Genomic DNA, 24,038 nt, shown 5'->3' on the forward strand with positions numbered 1-24,038 from the left:
TCAAGATGGGGATCCCTCCAAATTCTCTAATTAGGATCATTATAATATTGATTGACATGCCACTGTCATAGTGAGAACACTGGATGATAATGTGGAAAACTGGTTTGTTTCTCTTTATATCCATATATCCATACACACACACACACACACACAGAGAGAGAGAGAGAGACAGAGACAGAGAAAGAGAAAGAGAAGGAGAAAGAGAGACAGAGAGAATGACAGAGAGAGAGCCAGAGACAGAGAAAGAGAAAATACTTTATATAAATATTAGGGAGAGGGCTAGACTTGGAACTATGACGTTGGTCCAATCAAGTCTTAGCCAATTACAAGCTGGATTTGTCTCCTAATTTACAACCTTACAGGGCTGCAGACTCTGACATATTAGGGAGGCAGCATGTATACTCTGTCAAGAGCATTGACTCCAGCATCAAAGAATTATGGTTTGAATCCTACAAGTGGCACAACCTGTGTGACCCTGGGCAAACCAGTCTCTCCGGGTCTCAGGCTCCTTCTGTACAAAATGAGGGGGGTGGACCAGGCGGCATCTGATGTTCCCTCCAGTTCAACATGTGTGGTCTTGTTCTAGGTTCTTTTTTCTAGCTGTGAGACCATAGGCAACTCACTTCATTTCTCAGTGTCCCAGGCAACACGCTAGGGCTACATATTACTGGTGTTTTTCTGCATTAGATAAGAGATTTTCCACAACAGAACATCTTCACCTGGATGGAATCATAGATCTGAACCCCTCCAAAACTGTAATTACTGTCTTTATTCTATTGATTCACATGCTATTTTCATGGTGATAAAACTAGTCGATAGTGTGGGAAATTGATTTTTCTACTTTATAACCTTATACATATATGGAATTTATGTATCCAGACATACATTTGAATATGTTCAGCACTTGAATACCTTATAATTAAGTTTCACTTTGAACATTCCAAAGATATTCAAGGATTTCCCTAAAAACACAGACTGAGGTTTTGGCAGATCTGGGAGCTCGATGCCCTGATGCTCAACCTAGGGATCTTTTCATGTAAACAAGTGGCCACTTTTGACTAAAATCCAAACTCTATGTTATGTTCAATCTTGGGAAGATGATATGCACTAGAGTCATTGCCCCTTAACTGCCTTTTGAAGTGCCAATCACACACTTATGAATTACTGGTGACCTGGGGCTAATTTACCAAGTGTTTGTTGCTTTATTGGCCCAAAGCAGTACATTATCCAGATGGCACTAAGTAATGTGGATATTAAACAGATAATTTGGCAATAGGATCTATATTCTAGCCATCCTGTTCTCCCCTCTCTCTGTCTCTGTCTCTGTTTCTCTCTCCCATTCTTTTCCTTGACCTCATACCTTAAATAGGCTTAGAGTTGATTATTGTTATTAAAACATTCATTTTTGAAATGATATTTTGTCAGCCACCAATTTGGGAATCACTGAATGATTTCTGAGGCTTGATTAAACCTAATCATTTCTCCCTTTTTTGGTTATAGATCAAGATCTCTGAAATATTCCTTTGTGTTGATATCTTACAAATGTCAAAGATGGACTTGAAAAGATGAATTTTAGCAATATAGACATGACCCTCTGCCAGTGTAGATCACAACAGGTGTGTGCACAAAAATGCGTACAAATCGACATCTATATAGACATATGTGCTGGGAACATTTAGTAAATGTCTATAATTCTGAAACTCGGAGGCTAGTGGAGTAGGAAGTCTTTGGTATAGTCGAGCATCCGGTATTCATAGCCAATGTAGAATTTATTAATTTCTTGCATGTACTCAGCATGCTGGAGGAGAGGAGTGACTAAGCATTTATTTGTTGCTGTTATTCAGGCATTTCAGTCATATCTGACACTTCATCAACCCATTTGGGGTTTTCTTGGCAAAGATACCAGAGAGATTTGTCATTTTCTTCTCCAGCTCATTTTTACAGATGAGGAAATTGAGGCAGAGTTAAGCGACTTGCCCACCATCGTACAGCTAATAAGTTTCTCAGGTAAGAATTGAACTCAGCACTTCCTGATTCCAGACCTGGAGCTTTATCCATTGAGCCACCTACCTATCTCCAAGCACTTATTAAGTGCCTACTATGTGCTGGGTACTATGTGAAGTGATTTTTACCAATATTATGTTTTTTTGATTTTCACAACAACCTTGAGAGCTAGGTATTATTATTAGTTATATTTTACAATAAAGGAAACTGAGACAGACAGAAGTCAAGTGACTTATGCAGGGTCATATAATTAGTGTTTGTGGCTGCATTTGAACTCAAGTATTCCTGATTAGAAGCCCAGTGCTCTGGTCCCTGAACCACCAACTGCTCCTCAAGGGGAAACAGAGTGGGATTCAGAAGCAGGAGACTTGGGTTCAGGTCTGTATAATGCCAGTCACTAGCTAAGTAAGTCCCTTCTCTCTTCATTTTAGTTTCCTCATCTGTAAAAGAAAGGTTTCACATCCTTGCCTCCCAGAATGGGGATCAAAGGGGATCATGTTTTATGTCAAATAGATTTGGAACAGCAAAGCCCCAGATAAATGTCAGATAAAAGGAAGCATCCAAGTTCTCCTAGATAAATACACTTTATCCTGGTACAGAATTCTAAAAAGAATTTATTCTTTAGAAGAACAACAGCCCACCAGAGTGCAGAGAGCACTGGATTAGAAATCAGAAAACCTGTATTAAAGTACAAACTTTGCCAGTTATTAGCAGGGTAATTCCGAGTAAATCCACCCTAAGCCTCAGACTTCTCATCTGTAAAATGGGGATAATCATATTATTTATGAGATCCCTGGGATCAGTTTAGAAAATAGATATTGCATAAGGTGACCATAAAGAGCTAAGTAAAATGTGAAAATATTCTTGACTAAAGGAACTTTCCTAAAGTGAAAATCACTTATATTAGTTTTCCAAAACTCAAAAGACAATGTTTTAATATAGTTAATTTTTATAAACCCTTTGGACATAATTCCAAATTGTCTTCCAGCAATCGATTCACAACTCCACCAGCAATGCATTAGTGCCTCAATTTTGCCACATCCCCTCCAGGAACTCAACTCTGAAGGTGTTTCTACAGAGAGATTATTGTTATTTTTTCTTTTCTTCTTTTTAACTATTTTTTTTTCAATTTCCAGGTATCTCAACCCCTCCCTCCCATCCCCTCACCACGAAAGGCATTCACAGAAGGATAAATTATATCTTTCATGTTTCTATTTATCAGTCCATTCTCTGGAGGTGGACATTCATAGGTTATTCTTCAAATATGAATTCTGTAGCTCTACATGGTGTTCTTTTACTACTACTCATTTTGCTCTTTATTATTTCATATAGGTTTTTCCAAGTTTGTTTTTTAATTAACCTGCTCATCCTTTCTTATGTAGCAGTATTATTCCATGACAATCCTACACCACAACTTGGTCAGCCATTCCCCAATTGATGGGCTTCCCCTCCATTTCTAGTTCCACGATGAGGAGAGCTGCTATCGATATTTTGGTTCTTTCCATGTTCGCTGAGTTACTTTAGGAAATAAACCCAATAGTTGTATTTATTGGTTCAAAAGATACACAGTTTTATAACTCTTTGAAACTAATTCCAGATTACTCTCTGAAAGGTGGGATCAGTTCACAGTTCCACCAACAGTGTATTAGTTTCCTCATTTTCCCACACCCCATCCAACATGTCATTTTGCCCCTTTTATCATTTCAGCCAATCTGAAAGGTGTGAATGATGTCTTCAAATTATTTTATTTGTATTTCTCTACTCACTAGTGATTTAGAGCTTTTTTCTCATATGGCTATATATGACTTTGAAGATTATTACTATTACTATCATTGTGGTGGTTGTAATATTTTGGACCAAGCATGTGAGTTCATCAGTCACATGATATACCAGTCTCATTAGGAATTCCTGATGAGGAATGTAGATTGCTCTCTGTTCTTCAATCAACTCAAACCCTGAGAAGTTAAGGGACTTATCCAGGGTTCCACAGCCAATCTATGTATGAGGTAGACCATGAACCCAGATCTTCTTAATTGGGGCTATCGCTCTACCTACTATGCTATGCCAACTCTCAAAGAAAACTGGTATTCATGTAGCAGAGGGTTTGAAAAGTGCTTTAAACATGTAACCTGGAACAACTAGGTAGCAGAGAGGATAGAGTACCAGGCCTGGAGTCAATAAGATTTGGGTTCAAATCTGGCTTCTGACACGTTCTAGCTATGTGACCCTAGACTAGTCACTTAATCTACTTACCTAGCCCTTACCAGTCTTCTGTCTTAGAATTGATACTAAGGCAGAAGGTAAGATTTTTAAAAGAAACGTATTGTCTCATTAAAGTCTATAAAGAACCTTGTGAGGTAGGCATTATATTTATTATTAACCATATTTGACAGAGGAGGAAATTGAAACTGATAGCTCAGTGGCTTGCCTAAGACATCACAGCTCCTGTGTGTCTCCATAAGAAATCAAACCCAAAGACAGCTTAACTCTAAGCCATTTCTTCAAATCTCTACAGCATCAAAGCTCAATGCAAGTTGACTGACATTTATTAAGCAGCTAAGTGCTAGAGATAGATAGATGGATGGATGGATGGATGGATGGATGATGGATGATGGATGAATGGAGAAACAGAGTGAGAGAGAGAGATAGAGGGAGAGGGAGAGAAAGGGAGGGAGGGAGGAGAGAAAACTAGATAGATAGATTTATAAACGGAGAGAGAGATAATGTACATTTATGTGTGTATGACATATATATGTATTTTCCCCCTAAGATTTAACTTACTTGTTCTGGGATGGAAGTCCCTTCCCAGAAATATATTGTTCAGCTATCCATTTAGAAAGCCACCTTCATATATTGGAGGACTCAAGCTAGCCTTTAAAGAGAGCCAGACCGTATTCAGGCACAACTAAATTCTCCATGGATTGCCAGAAGTGTTGATATTTTAATCCCTCATAGAATATTATTCTCTCTGTCATGAAAACAGTCTCTTGATCTAAGTGTAGAGGAATTTCTGAAGAACAAAAATAATGGGAGGCTGAGGATTCAGTTAGCTGTGAGTTCTATTTAAGGTGAAAAGTACAAAAGTGTGGAAAATAGTTAAGTACTGCTTGGACCAGGATTTCTCTCTGTCTCTGTCTCTATCTCTGTCTCTGTTGCTTTCTCTGTCTCTGCCTCTCTCTGTCTCTCTCTGTCTCTGTCTGTCTGTCTATCTCTCTCTCTTCCCTTTCTGAATCTAGAATATTTTTTAATCATATTACATATTCACATTGAGGAGCTACATTGTACAATGGATAAAGTGCCATGCTTGGAATCAGGGAGACTTGAGATCAAATTCAGCCTCAGTCATTAGCTGTATGACCCTGCAAATCATTTTGCCTTATTTTCCTTATTTATAAAATGAGCTGGAAAAAGAATTGCCAAACCACTCTAGTATCTTTGCCAAGAAAGATATCCCAAGTGGGATCCTTAGGAGTTGAATATTGCTGAAACAACTGAACAACAGCACACCTACATACACATTCAAATCAACCCTGGACTTCTTGCATTTTAAGTATACACGGCCCTACAACCCTCTGATTGGCTGGTTCCCCTCAGAATTTCAGCTTCAGGAAGGATCCCTAGGCTAGCCATGTCTTCATTTTTTTCTAGGTTTTCCTGAATCCTCCAACTCTCTCTCCCATGACCCCACCCAGATCCCTTCTCTTTCCTTTCTCCCACTTTTTCAGTTTCCTTTTTTTTTTAATCATTTTTTTTAAACCCTTGTACTTTGGTGTATTGTCTCATAGGTGGAAGAGTGGTAAGGGTGGGCAATGGGGGTCAAGTGACTTGCCCAGGGTCACACAGCTGGGAAGTGGCTGAGGCCGGGTTTGAACCTAGGACCTCCTGTCTCTAGACCTGACTCTCACTCCACTGAGCTACCCAGCTGCCCCACCAGTTTCCTTTTATATTTAATTCCCGCCATTAAAATGGAAGCTTCTTGTGGTCCAGTGACTGTCTTACTGCTTAAAGCTGTATTCCCAGTGTTTGCCATATTGCCTTCCAGGTGGTATGTTTAAAAATTATAAAAATAATAAATATTTAATAAATGTTTATTGACTTGACTAAACTTTCTCACATTCCCCTTTAGTTCTTTCTCCTGTTGTCCTGGAAATGTAACAATGAAACTTTCAGCAGGCAAGGATTCAAGGGGATCGTATGATGTAATTCAGTAACAGGTTGGAATAAATTGGTAGAATTGTCTAATTCTAACTTTGGACTGAAAAACATGAAGGGGGAGATGAATCAGGCTTTTCACAACACAAGAAGATAATTGGTTCAATTGAGTTACAAAGTTTCATTTGATTTCTGTGTTTAAGAATGATTCAGAACTTAAAAAATTAGCTGCTTTAAGTACATACATATAACATGTAAGAAAGAGGATGTGTTTTCTACTGGAAAGGACAAAATAACAGACCTGGTTAATTTTTTAGATGCTTAGAAATTTATGTCATCATAAAACTGTCCCTTGTCAAATGCTGGCCTCTGAGATTAATGCCTCCCACAAAATAGTAGCTACAAATTTAGGGGAAAAAAATAGAACACATTTTGCTGGTTGGGCCTGTTGGATGTTGGGAGCTAATTTTTTTATAGCAGAGGATCTGATCCCCGATGAGCTCCGTTGGTTCTTATTTGAGAGCTCTATAAATGGAAGCCAAAAGTGATAATTCTAAATTCTATTGTTGTTATGTAAAAATGGGGGGGAAAAGAGAGGATAGATCATGAACTCATAGCTGAAGTTTATTTGTTGTTTTTTTTTTAATTTTAAAATAATGGATGACATCAATATAAGACTTTATAGTTTGGCATAACCTTTTATATGCCTTATATCATTTTGAGTCTCTTGACAGCCCTGTGAGGAATGGTATCTTAAAAATTACAACAGGGGGCAACTAGGTGGCTCAATGGATTGGGAGCTAGGCTTAGAGATGGGAGGTTCTGGGTTCAAATTTGACCTCAGACATTTCCTAGCTTCATGACCCTGGACAAGTCACTTAACCCCCATTGCCTAGTCTTTCCCACTCTTCTGCCTTGGGACCAATACATAGTATTGGTCATAAGATGGAAGGTAAGGGTTTAAAAAATAATTAAAAATATGTAAAAGAGTTATTTTTAGAATATCATTTTACAGATGAGGAAAATGGCTGGTTCAATCAGGGAATTTTCGTACAATCACACAATTGGGTGGTATCAAATATGAGATTTAAATGTATGTCTTCCTGACTCCAAGACCACTACCTTTCGAGCTTGGTGTGTCAAAATTCATCAAAAAACTGAGTATAACTCCGGTGGTGTGTCACTTTGATTAAAAAAACCTCAATTTTGTGATATTTGTAGTTTAAGTAACAAAAATGTATCATTGTAATATATAATTGTATTTAATAAACCAAAATAGGTAAATTAATATAGGTAGAATTGTCATCTATAGTGCACAGAGTGTCTACACTACACTACAGCAAATGTTTCATCCTCAGCACACGGCCCCCTACTTCTCTGTATGCAGCCACGTGCAGACGAGTGTCATTGAAAATGGCTACGTGTTTCAGCACGTGTCATAGAAATTTGCCATGACAGTACTAAATAATGACTAGTGGATCAGGAAGTTAAAAAAAAAAAAACCTGGTTAACCATGGACAATGGGACTCCCATTTAATGTTTTATTTAAAATCATTGCATCAAAGTTCCTTAGAGAAATTGATCTAGAAATTTGTCTCTCTATTTAGACATTTTCCAGTTTAGGTAGGAGGGCTTTGTCTCTATCATAAAAGGAGATATGCAAATGTAGACAATATTCTGAATGAACATAATGAACAAATTTGAAACAAAATATTAACAAAGGCTAAAGCAACATATCCCTAAAATTATACACCACAATAAGATTAGATTAATAGCTGGAATGTTAGGGTGATTCAATGTTAGCAAAATATTATAAACTATATATAGAGTAATTATATGTGTAATTATAATATATAAATTATAAAAATAAAATATAAACATTACAAATGCAATTGAATATATTGATAATGAAAATAACAAAAACGGTGATCACATTCATATATGCAATTAAATGTATGGCAGAACTGAAATGCTCATTTCTAATTTTAAAAAATACTAGAAAATATAGGAATAAATGGACCTTTCTTTAACATAATGAAGAGTGTCCACATGTATATCTATATGTAAATGCATGTATAATGTGTGTATATGTTTTATTATATAGACATATATATATATATGAAATACCACTATTTAATGAAGATAAACTAGCATAAGTTATAATAAGATCAAGGGTAAAACAAGAAATTCCATCGTCACTACTGCTATTTGATCTAATGGTAGAAATGCTAGTTATAGAAATAAGAAAATAAAATTGAGGGAATATGGCAAAGAAAAAAATTATTGCTATCTGCACATGATATGATGGTTTATTTATAGAATCTATTGAAATTCATTAAAACAACTATTAAGTTCTGTAAAATTACAAAATATAAATAATTTGGCATAAATTTCTTCTTAAGAACAAAATTTAGCAAAAAGAGATAAAGAAATTCCGTTTAAAATATGCACAGAATATATAAAGTACTTGCATCTCTACCTACCAAGACACATGCAAGAATAATATGAATACATTAATAAAACTGTGTTTACAGAGATATAAACTTAAATAATTGCAATATTCATGGGTAAGCAGAGATAAAATAATTAGAATGATAATACTATCTAAATTAATTTGTTAATTCATTGTCATGTGAACCAAACTACCCAGAATTATTTTAAGTACTAGAAGAAAAGTAACTGCAAAATAATAAAATTTATCTAAAGGAAAAAGGGTCAGAGTCTAAAGGAAAATAATGGGAGAAAAGTAGGGGGAAAAGGAGGCCAAATACAACAAGATCTCAATGTATACAATAAAATAATAATCATCAAATTATTTACTACAGATGAAAAAATAAAGAGGTTGATTAGTGGAACACAATGATATGCAAAATACAGAACCAAATGAACCCTGAACTAGTACTCAAGAAACAATATGTATCTAGTTCTTAGCATAAGGATGCCATATTCAACATAAATTACTGGGAAAGTTGGAAAATCTAGCATAAATGAAGTTTAAACCAAAATATTAAAACCACTCATACCAAGATAAGCTTTAAATAGTTACATGACCAATACATAAAATGTCAAATTATAAACAAATTTGAGAATCCAAGAGGAATTACCTTTTATACATATGGATCATTGAAGAGTTTATGAATGAAAAAAGAGAGTGAAGATCACAGAAGATAATATGGACAATTTTGCTTATATAAAGTGTATAATTTTGTGTACAATGTCATTGAAGCTTAGAAAATGTAGAAAAAATCTTTGCCACAAGTTGCTGTGATAAAAGTCTCATTTCCAAGACATAAAAAACTGATTCAGCAAAAGAGCCATCCTGCAATTCATAAATGGACAAAGGGAAGAATAGGTTGAATTAAAGATATCAATAGCTTTATAAAAAAATATTCCAGAACACTAAGAATTAGAGATTCTAACCAAAACAACTTTGAGACTCTGCTGCATATCTATCAAAGGGGCAAAAATAAAGGAGCTAATCTTGTAGGGATGTGGGAAAATGGGTACATCAATTCATTGTTGGTGGAAGTACAGGATGCTCTATTTGGGAAAGTGACTTTGGAATTATGTTCAAAAAATTACCTATTAAGTTTATATCCCTTTGATCCTGCAATAATATTGTTTAGTATAACCCCCTCAAAAAAACAAAGATAAAAAAGATCATGTATGTACAAACAATATTCATATTAACTTTTTTATTTGTGCCAAAAAAATTGAAAACAAGGAACATTTCTTATCTGTTGGGGAATAGATGACCAAATCTTATATATGTGTGTTTGTGTGTAAGTACACATGTATGTCACATACATGCAAATGACATGTCCATGCATAAAGACGTTTGTGTGTATACAACTGTATATGCTCATATACTCATATATACAATATTTTAGTTTTATTGTTATATTGTATTATGTATTCATTATGTTATATATCTATATCTTGTCATATTATGCCATATATCATATATTACATTATAATATTCTGGGAATACTATTTTGCAAAAAATTACAAGGGAGATGGTTTCCAAGAAATGTAAGAAGACTTATATCAACTAAGACAGAGTGAAGCAGGGAGACCCAGAAAAATATATTATTTAACAACATTGTTAAAGCAAAAAGCTTTAATAGGCAAAAATTTTAATCAATCTCATGATCAATCATGACTTCAGAGCATGAATGATTCAAAATCCTACCTCTGTACTGACAAAGAAATGCAGAATAAGATGTGTTTTTAGAAATGGACAAAAGTTTTGCTTGACTTTGCATATTTATTATAAAGAGTTTTATTTTGTCACTCTTGTAGTAGTGGGTGGGAAAGTATGAGGAAAAGAAAATAAATGATCATTAACTAAAAAAAAGAAAATTTCATTTTAAAAAATTGGGAAATGTCTGACCACATCAATCCTTGTTAAGGAGGGCCAGCATCTCCCTTTTACATGTAGGATAAAATATAAGATCATTCACTTGACTTTTAAAGCCCTTACTATCTGGCTCCTTCCTATCTTTCACGTAACACCCCTTCATATACTCAACATTCTTGTGCAATTTAGTTACTTGCTTTTTGTTTTTCTCATTACTAGAAAGAGAGAGAGAGAGAGAGAGAGAGAGAGAGAGAGAGAGAGAGNAGAGAGAGAGAGAGAGAGAGAGAGAGAGAGAGAGAGAGAGAGAGAGAGAGAGAGAGAGAGAGAGAGAGAAGGTTGAGTGAGAGGGCTTTTCTTGATATCTCCAACCCTTAACACAGTATAAATTACAGTATTTAATGAAAGGTTTCTTTTTTAAAATTGATTTATTGAAACCCATGATTACAATATGGCTCTTAAAGAGTATACTTTTTCAAAAGAAAAATGAGAAGTAAAAGGGAGAGAGGAATAGCATTGCATATTAAGAAGTCATGTGCCTGGAAGAAAATATTGAAGCCTTCATTGGGGAAGCTAATAGAGATCATTTGGTTAAAGATGACCAGGAGGAAAAATATAAGAGAGCCTGCCTTTAATATATACTAGAAACCACCTGGACAGGAAAGAAAATGAGATTTTATATCATAACCCAGTAATGGAATATGCCACGATCCATTCTATAAAAGTGTCCAGTATTTCACTTATCCAACCTCTTCTGGAGCACTTCCTGTCTGCCAAAAACAGAGGAACTAAAGACATCTTGGCTAGCCTCATTGGCTGATGTCATCCTTCAAAAAGGCACAGTAACCAATGAAGGGAAATTCTATGTTGCCCATGCTTTCTTACTTATTGAAAGGAGCTATTTGTTGCTTTGAGAATCTATGTTGGTATTGAAAAATACTCTCCACCTCCAGAGAAAGAACTGTTGGAATTTGAATGCGGATTAAAGCAGGTTTTTAAATGTTTTTTCTGGGTTTTCTTGTCTGTGTTTGCTTTCATAACATGACTAATGTGGAATTACATTTTGCATGACTGTACCTGTATAACCTATATCAAATTGCTTGCCTTCTCATTGAGGAGAGAAATAGGGAGGGAGAGAATTTGGAACCCCAAAATTTTCAAACTGAGTAATGGAAATGTGTACATGTAATTGGAAAAAATATCATTTAAAAAGGAAAATTCTGTTGGGCACGCTTTTTTACTAATAGAGAGGAGCCATTTATTGCTTTGAAAATTAATGAAACTGTAAGGAATCAATTGTTCCTATATTTTGTGATAGAGAAGAGGAAAGACAGTCATATTCTGACACATACCTTAGATTTTAGGGGGAATATTTTTCAAAAGGGTCATAGAATGGAGAGGTAGAAGCCTATAGGCAGCTGTTGGTGCTGTGGCTAGAGTGCTGGGCCTGGAATAAAAAAGAGCTGAGTTCAAATTTGACCTCAGGCATTTACTTTGGGACCCTCAGCAAGTTACTTAACCTCCAGTCGCCTCAATTTTCTCAACTATAAAATGAAGAAAATCATATCACCTACTTTCACATATTTGTTGTGAGGATCGAATAAAATAATGTGGGTAAGAAGCACCTAGTACCTAGTAGTCACAACATAAATGCTTATTTTCCTTCTTCCATGGGTTAAAATTCTATAGAGGAAGCTACCTGAGGAAGGATGGGGAATTATAAAGAATGAAATTCTGAACACAAAGGAAAACAATCCTAATGAGGGTAAAAAACAGGACTCATCTGAAGATGCTGTTGTGATTACAGAGAGAACTCCCCATTCATTATGGATTTAGAAATCACACAAAAGAGGTTCCAGATTCCAATTTAACTTCAGATACTTCCTAGCCCTTACCTAGCCTAGACCTTACCACACTTCTCTGCCTTAGAGCCAATATATAGTATTGCTTCTTTGATGGAAAGTAACAGCTTATAAAGAAAAGAAAACGTAAGATGACAGAAGCAAAGACAGGTAACCATGGATGATTAAAGGACCCATCATTCCACAGGGCTGTCGAAGAAGGTCAGGAGTTCTAATCAAGTTAAAAGGAACCTCCTGCAGGATCATGCTGTCTCCCTACTTTTACAGTGGTCTAAGGTAGTGAAGCAGGTGCCCTCATTAGGATCAGCAGCAGCTGCTGCTGCCTCTCTTGCTCCCTCGGCTTGGCTGCCCTAATTGGTACATCTCGAGATCCTTGACCTTAAAGGCTGTATTATTAGCCTCCTGGCAGGCTCCCTGGCACCTTGCATAGAGCCTGGTACATAATAGTTATTTAATAAATGTTCATCGATTGTTCACTGATTGAATCAGGGCTGAGTGACCCTAAGGCTGCTCCATAATTACCTGGGAAAGATAACATCCTATGAGAGACTATTCATGAGAATGGTGACATCCACCATCCTCAAGGAAGAGTTTAATCATCTCTTCCCATCTTTCTCTGAGGAGTTCATTATTCCCTCCTTCAGATGGGTGAACTAGAGGTGGGAGAGGCCAAAGGAACCATGCAAGAACTCAGTGGCACAATTGGCCATCAGTCCTCCCATGAGGTGCATGTCTTCTCACTGTGTTAACACCTACCTTCTCGTGCCACCCCATGCACTCTTCACTTCATTTGGAGATGATTCAACATCTGCTTTCCCTGGTAGATGATCCTAGCTTGACAGATGTGGCCCCGGGCAGCCAGAGATGACACACAGCATGGCCAGTCAGTGTCCCATGCTTCTCCAGCATTAGTCTAGGTTGCCCAGGCACCGTGCTAATCTAGCCCCACCAGCCATACTGAGCAGCTTATTAACGAGTCAGTGCTGAGCTCCCCAGGCTGGCAGGGTTTGCTGGGTCATTATGGAGCCCAGCAGTGTGATGGCTTTACCCAGGAACCTTTTCCTGCTTCCTATAAACTTTGTCTCCTTGTGACTGCATCATTTTGCAGCTTTGTGGCCATAGCCATGTGGGAGTTCCTCCACCAATATGGGTGGCCACTCCTCCTGGTCATTATGACAAAATAAAGGAGTCTTTGCAGTTTATGGTCAATAGTATTACCCCTGGAAAAAACGGGAGGTTGAAGGTCTAAAGCCTTCCTGGGATCCCCCCTGCTGCCGGGCTGTCAAAAGGATCAACAGGAGCTAACAAAGGTCCCCAGCCTGTTTGTTGCCTCTCTGTCCAGTGACCCTCAGATAAAGAAACCAAACAGGTCAACCCAGTCAATGAGGGAAGCTTTAGGCCATCCAGATTCCTGCTTTTATGCAATTAAAGGGAAGTCTATCAAGTACCTAGAGGCAGTGTGGTATAATAGAAAGAGAACTGGCCTCAAAGTCAGGAAGACTTGGGTTCAAATTATGACTCTTGAGCAACCTCTTAGTGCTCCAGGTAGTCCTCTAAGACAAAGCCAGAGCTGATCTACAGAGCAGAGACAGGTTCCTCACTGGGCAGCTCTCATTCCAATAAGGCTTGGTCCAAAAAAAGGGAAAAAAAAAGGTTTTCAAAGTTGACTCATCCAACCAACCAGCTTGACTACCTACCTGGCAACCATATCAGAGCCCCTGCCCTGGAGAAATTAATCCTTTCCTTTCCAGAACTGCCTTTCTGAGATCCAATCTTCCTCCTTGGTAAGGTCCACAATGTATAGGTTGACTTCAACCATGCTTCACCTTTCTCCCTGGCTACTTCCTCTCCTGCTGGCCCAGATGTCCTCCATGTTTGCCCTGGCTTTCTTTTTCTTGAACCATGATTAAATGGGCATGTCCATTTCTACTTCAGATAATCATATTTATCTCATCATCCTTATACATTTCAAACCCAAATACCCTTCCCTATATGAACTACCTCTGCCCCCATCATCAGAATGTAAGCTCCTTGAAGGAGAGGAAAGTCTTTGATTTCACAGTCCCATTCCTACTTCATCCCAGTGTTTGCCATGTAGAAAGTGGTTAATAAATCAGGTTTTACTTATACATTCATTTATTCATTCCAATTTCTTTACATATATCATGTAATTGGATCATTTGAATATGCTCAGGTTTCTTGGCATTAGATGTTATTTTATTTCAGGAATAATGAACTATGCCACTTATAAGCATCACCATTAGTGGTTATTATCCCCATCATCATCACCATTGCCATCATTATCCCACATATACTCTGAAGGCAGCACTGAAGCAATTTTGTAGTTCATATTAAGCTGTGTTTACACAGGAGACCGTCAGGTCCTGATTTTTCTTCTTGCTTTGCCTCTTCTTGGCCCTGACTATCGTGCAAAGGAGAATATATGGAGCCTAGAAAGAGAAAGGGGATGGAGTAGGGAGATGAAGCCATCCTTTGGCCCAATGAATCAGGAAAACAATTTGGAATTGTGCTAAGATATGTCCACATCTCTTGAACCAAAGATCACTGCAAGGAGACTTCTCGTATGCACCAAAATGTTTGAAACAATACTTTTTTGTAGAGGCAAAAATGTAATTTCAAAGCTAGCCTCTCACATTTATGAGCTGTGTGATCCTGAGCAAGTCATTTGATTTCTGGCTGCCTCTTTGTCCTCATCTTGAAAATAATAATACCATCTACCTCACAGAGTTGGGAGGATCTAACGAGATCATGTTTGAAAAGAACTTAGAATAGAACCCGGAACACAGTAAGTGCTTAATAAATTATTCCTTTGTCCCTTTTTTCTCAGGTTGGATAGTATTTCAGCTTCAGATCAGTGTGCTCCAAATGGACCCTTCTACCTTAAGAACCTCTACTTACCTGTTTGCTTTTTGTTTGAATGGAATTTTGGATGCATGTGAATTTTGGAACAAAGAGGACACAGTGGAATGGGAAAGAATTAGAATCAAAGAAAGTCCCATAAAGGGTTCTACAGCATCTATGTTCCAATCTGCGGGAAGTAGCTGGGAAGTTTAAGAGTAAGAATGTAGGAGGAGAGGAAGAAAGACTGCCCAAACTAGGAACGATTCCCAGCTAAAGAGAAAGCCACTGTGCTTCCCAGGTTTTATTTATGAAAAAAAAAGACCCAGAAATCCTCAGAGCTCCCCATATAAGTTGGCCTGGCTTGTGGCCACTTCGCATCAATGGCATCCACTCCCAGCAATCTGATTAGTTCAGGTCTGCTCTGTAATGCCTTCCTGCTGCTCACAGATAAGCTCAGACTTCTGCTCTCTTGGACACACACAGACAAGACCATTTACCCTCTTTCAGCCCCAAGAGGGGTGGCTATCAAGGGAGGTTCACAAACTCACATGAAAGGTCAAGAAGAAGCAGGATCCCATAATGCCATAGACAGAAGGGTTTCCAAGTCACCTGGCCACATTTAATCTACCTGGGAACACATGGAGTTTTTCTTTTTAAAAATCAGTATTCTAAGTCTTCTCAAAAAAGCCTCAAAGGAAACTCAGAAGGTATCGAAATAAGGACCATAACCTTTGTTCACTCTGCAAAGCATGAGATCCTGAGTGATCAATGTGCCCACACAAGGTGACATTATAGTCAGACACATGAAACCTCTGGAAGAAACCCTCCTAAAACCAGGAAGACATGTTAGCAGACCCAAAGGGGAAATCCCCCAGGAGTAGGCAGGCCTCTATGGATGTTACTCTGCCCACAGAGAAGTGATGCCAGTGTCTTATCTCTCCAAGTAGGATTCCACCCTCTCTAAGTACTGAACAATTCTGTTAATGCATTGTGATTGAGTGGAGTTTCCAAATAGAACCAGGTAGAGAAACAAGAAGAACAAGGAGATGTAAAGTAGGTAAACTGTGATTACATCAACTACAAAGGTTTTCCACAAACAAAATCAATGCAATCAAGATTAAAAGGCAAACAACAAATTGGGGGGGGGGGGAATCATTATTGCAGGTGTCTGTGTTCAGGCCTCATTTCTCAAATATATAGAGAACTGAGTCAAATTCATAAGAATCCAAAGCACTCCTCAATTGACAAGTTGTCAAAGGATATGCATGGATAATTCTTTGATGAAGAAGTTAAAACTATATTTAGTCATATGAAAAAATGCTCCAAATAACTATTAGGGAAAAGTAAATTAAAACAACCTTGATAGAAAGCAGTTTGGAACCATACTCAAAGGGCCATAAAACTCTGTATATCTTTTGACACAATAATACCACTACTAGGTCTGTGTCCTAGAGAGATCAAAGATTGAGGAAAGGGATTTATTTGTACAAAAATATTTCTAGCAACTCCTTTTGTGGTGGCAAAGAACTGGAAATTGATGTGATGTCCATCAACTGGGGAATGAGTAGGTGGTACAGTGGATAGAGCTCTTGGTCTAGAGTTCAAATCTGACCTCAGATATTCTCTAAATGTATGACTGGTCAAGTCACTTAACCATATTTGCCTAGTCTTTTCACTTCTGTCTTAGAGTTGTTACTAAGACAGAAAGTAAGGGTTTAAAGAAATATGGTATACAATTTTAATGGAATATTATTGTACCACAAGAAATAACAAACAAGATTAACACCAGAAAACCTTGAAAGACTTCTATGAAGTGATACAAAGTCAAATAAGCAGAACCAGGGGAATATTGTACACAGCCACAACAATAGTGTAGGATTATCAACTGTGAATGACAACTATTATTAGTGAGGCAAAGGTCTAGGACTCTTGATGGAAAATGTCACCCACTACCATAGAAGCAACTGATAAGAGTCCGAATGCAGATCAAAGCATACCACTCTTCACTTTACTTTCTCCATGAATTTTTCTGTAGTTTAAGTGATATGCATTTTATTTCACATGATGAACATGGGAAATATATTGCATGATAACATATGTATAATCTATAACCTATTACCTGCCTTCTTGGGGAGGGAGGGAAGAAGGAGAGAGAGAACATGCATTGAAATGTCAGAGAACAATTATTAAAAATTGTACTGACATAAAAAAAAAGAATGGGTGGGGAAGAAATGTGGCTTCTCCTTGCTTTAGTTCTAGCATGAAAGGGAGAAGGTGGCAGTATCCAAGCCTATTGATCTCCTTCTAAAACACAAACTACTTGAGGGCAAAGATGCCTGTTTTTAACTATGTACTCTCAACCAAGAATGGTTCCTGACACTCATTTTTGTTATTTTTTTTGGCCAGACATTTTATCTTTGGAATAGGGAGTGTCCATTAAGAAAGCCTCCTTCACCAATGGAAATCAGACCCCATTCTTCAACTTATTCTTTTTTTTTAAAACCCTTAACTTCTGTGTATTGGCTCCTAGGTGGAAGAGTGGTAAGGGTAAGCAATGGGGGTCAAGTGACTTGCCCAGGGTCACACAGCTGGGAAGTGTCTGAGGCTGGATTTGAACCTAGGACCTCCCTTTTCTAGGCTTGACTCTCAATCCACTGAGCTACCCAGCTGTCCCCTCTTCAACTTATTCTTAGAAAGTGGCCAGAGGAGGCTGAAAGTTTGATCCAGCCAGGATCATAAAGCCGTATGTATATGTCAGAGGGAGGATTTTAACTCAGGTCTTCCTGCCTCTTTTGCTGATTATTTACTGCCCGCTGTTGCTTCTAATTCCTGATATGAAGTAAGTACCTAATAAGCACTTACTGAATAAATAAATGAATGCCAAATTAGCTTGCATTGAGAAAACCATGTTTTTCTGAGTGTTCATATCCCTCTAGGTGATGAAATAAACACGATGACTTAAAGGAGGTGGGGAAGAGGCATTTTCTCTGCCGAGTGGTATTAATTCTCAAGTGTTTCTAACCACAAACTTTGCTTCCTTGGGAACACGGTGTGTCTGGTGCCAAAGCACCAGTGGGAGCCAGGAACATGAGCAGCTCTTCCATTATTGTGTCAAATGTTCCCATCCACCCAGAAGCCAATGGATTTGCCCAATCAACAAGAAAGTGATGCCTCCTTCTATTCACAGTAATGCTTACAAATTTTGAAATCATTTCACGATGGATGAACAGCCAAGTTATGCCGTGGCCGTGTTACTATATAAAGACACCGGGTGCTTGAATTATAGCAAAAGTAGAGTTCATGAGACCAGCAGCTGAGGCCGTGTTTGCATGTGGCTGTGAGTGTGTGTGTGCCACACACATGAACTCTTCTACAAGCTCATGTTTGAGCTCTGACTTGCTTTCTTCTACAGAGTTTCAGTAATGGGACAAATTCAACAATCAGACTATAGTCTCCTATCCTTATTATGGCAGTTGTGATAAAAAGGGGAAAAAGAAAGACAAGGACAGATCAATGGAGAAATAAGAGGAGAACTTGAATTGTCATCCTCTTGCCCCAAAATTCAAGTCATAACTTTCTGTGGTACAAAAGGATAGTCTTTGAATCCTCTGCAAAATAAGGCAAGTTCTAACTAGAGATGACTAATGAGGAAGACAATACTCCCTTCCCAAGTCATCATTTCTTATAATAATGTTATTTTTCTAGCTTTTTTTCCCCTTCAAATCTTCAAAGGATCTAATGAGCATGACTTTCTTTGAGTCTACAATATTTAGTGAGATATGCACTACAGGTATTCATTCATAAGCTCACAGAGGTAAAGTCTAGAAAGGCTAAACAAGTTGTCCATTGTGAACACATCCGTAAGTGTCAGGGCGGGTTTCATCCCTGGCGTTCCTGATGCCAAGCCCCAAACTTACAAGATCACAGTTTCTGTGGTGGTAGAGTGGCACCACCCTTTTAATACAAACAATCCTGAAAGAGAATCCCTTACAGGAACACACTGGATGAGTGGCTATCCAGCTGCAAATTCTCAAATTCTTCATTTAGATTCATGCTCTTAAATATATCTATACATATAAATTATATAGATATTATACTCAATACATTTATATACATATATATATGTTTACAATATATTTATTGCATTTATATATTTGCAAATTCATTCTGGAGCAGTTACATTCCTTTGAAATCTCATGTAGTTTGTTTTTTTTTTCTTTTCAACCCCTGTACTTTGGTGCACTGTCTCACAGGTGGAAGATTGGTAAGGGTGGGCAATGGGGGTCAAGTGACTTGCCCAGGGTCACACAGCTGGGAAGTGGCTGAGGCCGGGTTTGAACCCAGGACCTCCTGTCTCTAGGCCTGACTCTCACTCCACTGAGCTACCCAGCTGCCCCCCCCCATGTAGTTTGTTTTAATCCCATTTAAAAATATTATTCAGAAAAGGGGTCCACGGGCTTCAACAGAGTAGTAAAAGGATCTATATCACAAAAAAAACACACATTAAGAACCCCTGATCTAACTGAAGATATCCAGTAAAGGAGAAAGTAACCCATTCCTCTTTCGGTCAGCCTCACTGTAGTTAGATGGTATAGACCAGTGATGGGTAAACTCTTTAAAGAGGGGCCAAAGGAAAGGAAATGCTCCTTTGTCAGTCTGTTTCTAAGGTAACTCTTTTGAAGTTTCCTATTGTATTGTATCCTACTCGTTGTATTCTTCAGATGAGGAATGATGTCTCGCAGCCCAATAGAACATTTCAGGGGGCTGCATCTGGCCCACAGGTCACAGTTTGCCCATCACCGGTGTAGAGAATAGAGTCCTGTATTTGGAGTCAGAAAAACCCAAGTTCAAATTCAACCTCATACATTTATTAGCTCTGTGAACCTGATCAAGTCACAACCTCTGTCTGCTTCTGTTTCCTCATCTGTAAAATGGGGGTAACAATAACACCTACCTCCCAGAGTTCTTATGAGGATCAGATGAGGTAATATTTCTGAAATATTTTGCAAACCTTAAAATATAATGTAAATATTAGCCATTATTATTCTCTAAGTGTTAGAAAATATTGTTGAAGGAAATGGAAACCAATCCAGTATCTTTGCCAAGAAAACTGTAAATGGAGCCACGAAGAGTTGGACACAACGGAAATAACTGATCAACAGCAACAACGAAAACCTTAAGAAATATAATTCCAATTAATATCAATAATAATACTAATTAACACCAATAAAAACCAATTACATTAAGCTTAACACCTACTTTTTGCAACTTCTACCATTTGCACCTAATTATGAAGCACCCAGTCCCTCATGAGTCTTTTTTTTACCAGCCTAACTTTCTATGTTTACAGATGTCGGGTTCTCCTCTGAAAGATCTAAAACAACATGAGCCCATAGCCTCTTACCTAGCTCAAAGTCGGTCTTGAGTAAGGTCCCCATATAATGTCAAAACCTCTTAAGGAAGAGAAACAAAAAAACTTCATTTGCAGTTAGCAGAACCTGTGTTCTGCTTATATGTTCCACAGATAGGTCAGTAATATGCAATATGTGAGGGATTCTATTTTTAGATTTTCATCTCATTGCTTATTGATGGAATGTAGTTCCAACTCCAGGATGCAAATCCATGCATCGTCATACCTGCTTTGTATAGGTTTGTATCCTGGAGTTGGGTTTACGTTGTATCAGTAGCAGAGTCAAGATTAGAACCCAGATCTTCCCCCTAAATCCAATGTTCTTCTTTTCAAATTAATCTGACCCTCATGGTACTGTGTATGGGTGGGAGGGGTGAGTATGCATTAAGGAATCTTCCTATGATCCATCAACAAGACATTAATTGAAGGCAATTGACATCACTCATGAAACACCTAGTGAATGGATGAGAAAATAAACTCTACCCCCTCCCCCTGTGCCCATGTTGAAACACACAGTTCTGTAGATGGGGCACAGTTAAAACTTAGAGGACTCAGTTGTGGACTGGGAGGGGATGAAGAATATTTCTATCTCTACTTCCCATCCCCTTCAATCACTCAGTCATGGTATAATTATCCACTTATGAGGACATATTCCATTGAGCAGCTGAGAGCCAACTTTGGAAAATATTGTGTCGCTTAGTTGTTATACTAGAATTGTTGGGCACATATTATTACTGCCCTCCAGTAGAATGGAAACCCCAAAGGGGGAAGGACTATTTTGTTTTAATCTCTGTATCTTTAATAAGTCGGTGCTGTTAAATTCTAGACATGTAATTTGGTCTACGGGAAACTTTCTCTATCAGTTTAGTTTGGCATCTTATTTTTAAAATACTGGTCTAGACTCTGAGCCCTGGAGCACTGAGGTTAAGTTATGTGCCCCAGACCTGATACCACAGGACTTCAACCCATGTATTCCTTGGTCTGAGACCAGCCCTCTATACATTATGTTATGCTGCCTCTCACAACGTAGACACTTAATAAGTGCTTATTAAATGGAATTGTTGACTACGGGTTGAATTTTCATCCAAATCACAGGTGGATTAGGAGATATACCAATAGGCTGTCTGAGGGATGCTCTTAATCAAAACAGCCCCACCACTGCCAGCCAGTTACTCAGTCTTCCTTGAAATCACTTTTATCTCAAAAAAGCAATGTGCTCTTTTTATTATTCAGCTGAATGGGTTTCATTGCTTCAACTCCAAACAGAAAGGTTGAGAACTTCAAGTTCCAGACCCACAGCATTTTTTCAGCTACTGTCATAAATATATGGAGACAGGCATTGAGCCAACTCTGGGAGCTCTGGGAAGCAAAGCTGGCAGGTCCCATGGAGATACAGACTGCAGAGCTAGGGCTGATCCTGATGACTCTCCACTGAAAGGAAAAGGACTTGGTGGGGACACAATGCTTTTAGAAGAGTGACGAATTGTTTTTTTTTTAAACCCTCACCTTCCATCTTGGAGTCAATACTGTGTATTGGCTCCAAGGCAGAAGAGTGGTAAGGGTAGGCAATGGGGGTCAAGTGACTTGCCCAGGGCCACACATCTGGGAAGTGTCAGAGGCCAGATTTGAACCTAGAACCTCCCATCTCTAGGCCTGACTCTCCATCCACTGAGCTACCCAGCTGCCCCCTTGAGTGAGGAACTGTTAACCCAAAATATTTAGGAGATAAAAAGGTTGAAATATGAGAGGGAGGAAGACAGATTTGTCTCTTCAGCATGACCTTGACTGAAGGCAAAATTTCCCAATAATGATAGCTGTCAAAAGGTGGAGTGGGCTGCCTCAAAGGTTGTGGACCTTCCTTCACTAGAGATTCTCAGAGTAGCATCATGGTATTGGGAGAGGACAGGCTCAGGAGGAGTGTCAGAAGATCTGGGTTTGAATCCTCTCTCTCCCCTATACTCCTTAGATTCCCTCTGATAACTCCCTTAACTTTGTTAGGCCTCTGTTTCCAGTGTTTTAGGGAAGCTAGGTGATATAGTGGAGTGCAGAGCTTGGAGTCTGGAAGACCTAAGGTCAAATTCAGTCTCAAACACTTACTAGCTGTGTGACCCTGGGAAAGTCATTCAACCCTGTTTGTCTTAGTTTCTTCATACGTAAAATGAACTTAAGAAGGAAATGGCAAACCATTCAAGGATCTTTGCCAAGAAAACCCCAAATGGGGTCACAAAGAGTTGGACATAATGATAATGACTGAACAATAACCTCAAATGCTTTAAAATGAGAACAGTGGACTGTATGGCCTCTTTGCTCATTTCTGGCTATGGATATAGAATCCTATGAAGTCACTCAATCCTTTGGGTCTCAATTTTGTTACATATAAAATGATGAATTTGGAGTGGATGCCCCTTGAGCTCCCTCCAGATCTAATTTGGTGATCCTATGACTGGGGAGCCCATATGACCACTTGTTGAAAAAGACAGGGAGAAGAGGTTCTTTCATGAACAGATTGGATTAAATGGTAGCTCCTGAGATTAGAATCCCTTTTGGTTCTAAAAATCTTGCATTTTAGAGATCTGAAAGTAAGGAATGCTTGGTCAGAGAGCTGAGAAAGAGATACCCCCCTGAGCTCAGTGAATGAGAGAAGTGGAAACAAAACATAATTCTGATATCACATGCCCAATTCAAAGCGTCTAGTCCCATATTCCTGTGTCTGCCAAGGCCAGCTTTCAACCACAGATCCCACATTATCTCTTAAATACTTGAGAGGATGGCTGGGACCCAGCTCTTTTTCCATCCATCCCCTTCCTTCATACCAAGGTACCTTCATAGGGCTTCCCCCAAAAGACAGGAATAATCCCTACCTTAAATTGGCCTATCACAGAACTATCCTCAGTATTAATAAGAACCAGTTTAGCAGAAACTTACCCATGAACAGAACACTGCACTATCTCAGCATAAGGGTGAGTGCCTTTACTGAATTCCAAGGGCTCCTTTTTTTGTAATTCTTTTATTATGCTAAATTTTATTTTTTTTCCAGATTACGTGCCAATATTTTTTTTTATTATTTACTTTCTGACATTTTGTAATTCATGCTTCTCTCTCTCCTTTTCACTTTACCCACCTCCCCAAGAAGGCAGATCATATGATATAGGTTCTACATATATTATCATATAATATATGTTTCCATGTTTTGAGTATTTTGAAAAAAAACACATATTGCTTATACTACAGAAAATCTCGTGAAGAAAATAAAGAATGGTATGTTTCAATTTGCATTCAGACTCCATCTGTTCCTTCTGTGAGTGGCTATCTTTTTGTTGATGTTCTGAATCCCTTTTGGAGTTGCCCTGTATTCTTGCCTTGTTGATAAGAGTTAATACATTCACAGTTG

Source organism: Gracilinanus agilis, chromosome 2 (genome assembly GCF_016433145.1).
Source record: "Gracilinanus agilis isolate LMUSP501 chromosome 2, AgileGrace, whole genome shotgun sequence".
Classification (NCBI taxonomy): Eukaryota; Metazoa; Chordata; class Mammalia; order Didelphimorphia; family Didelphidae; genus Gracilinanus; species Gracilinanus agilis.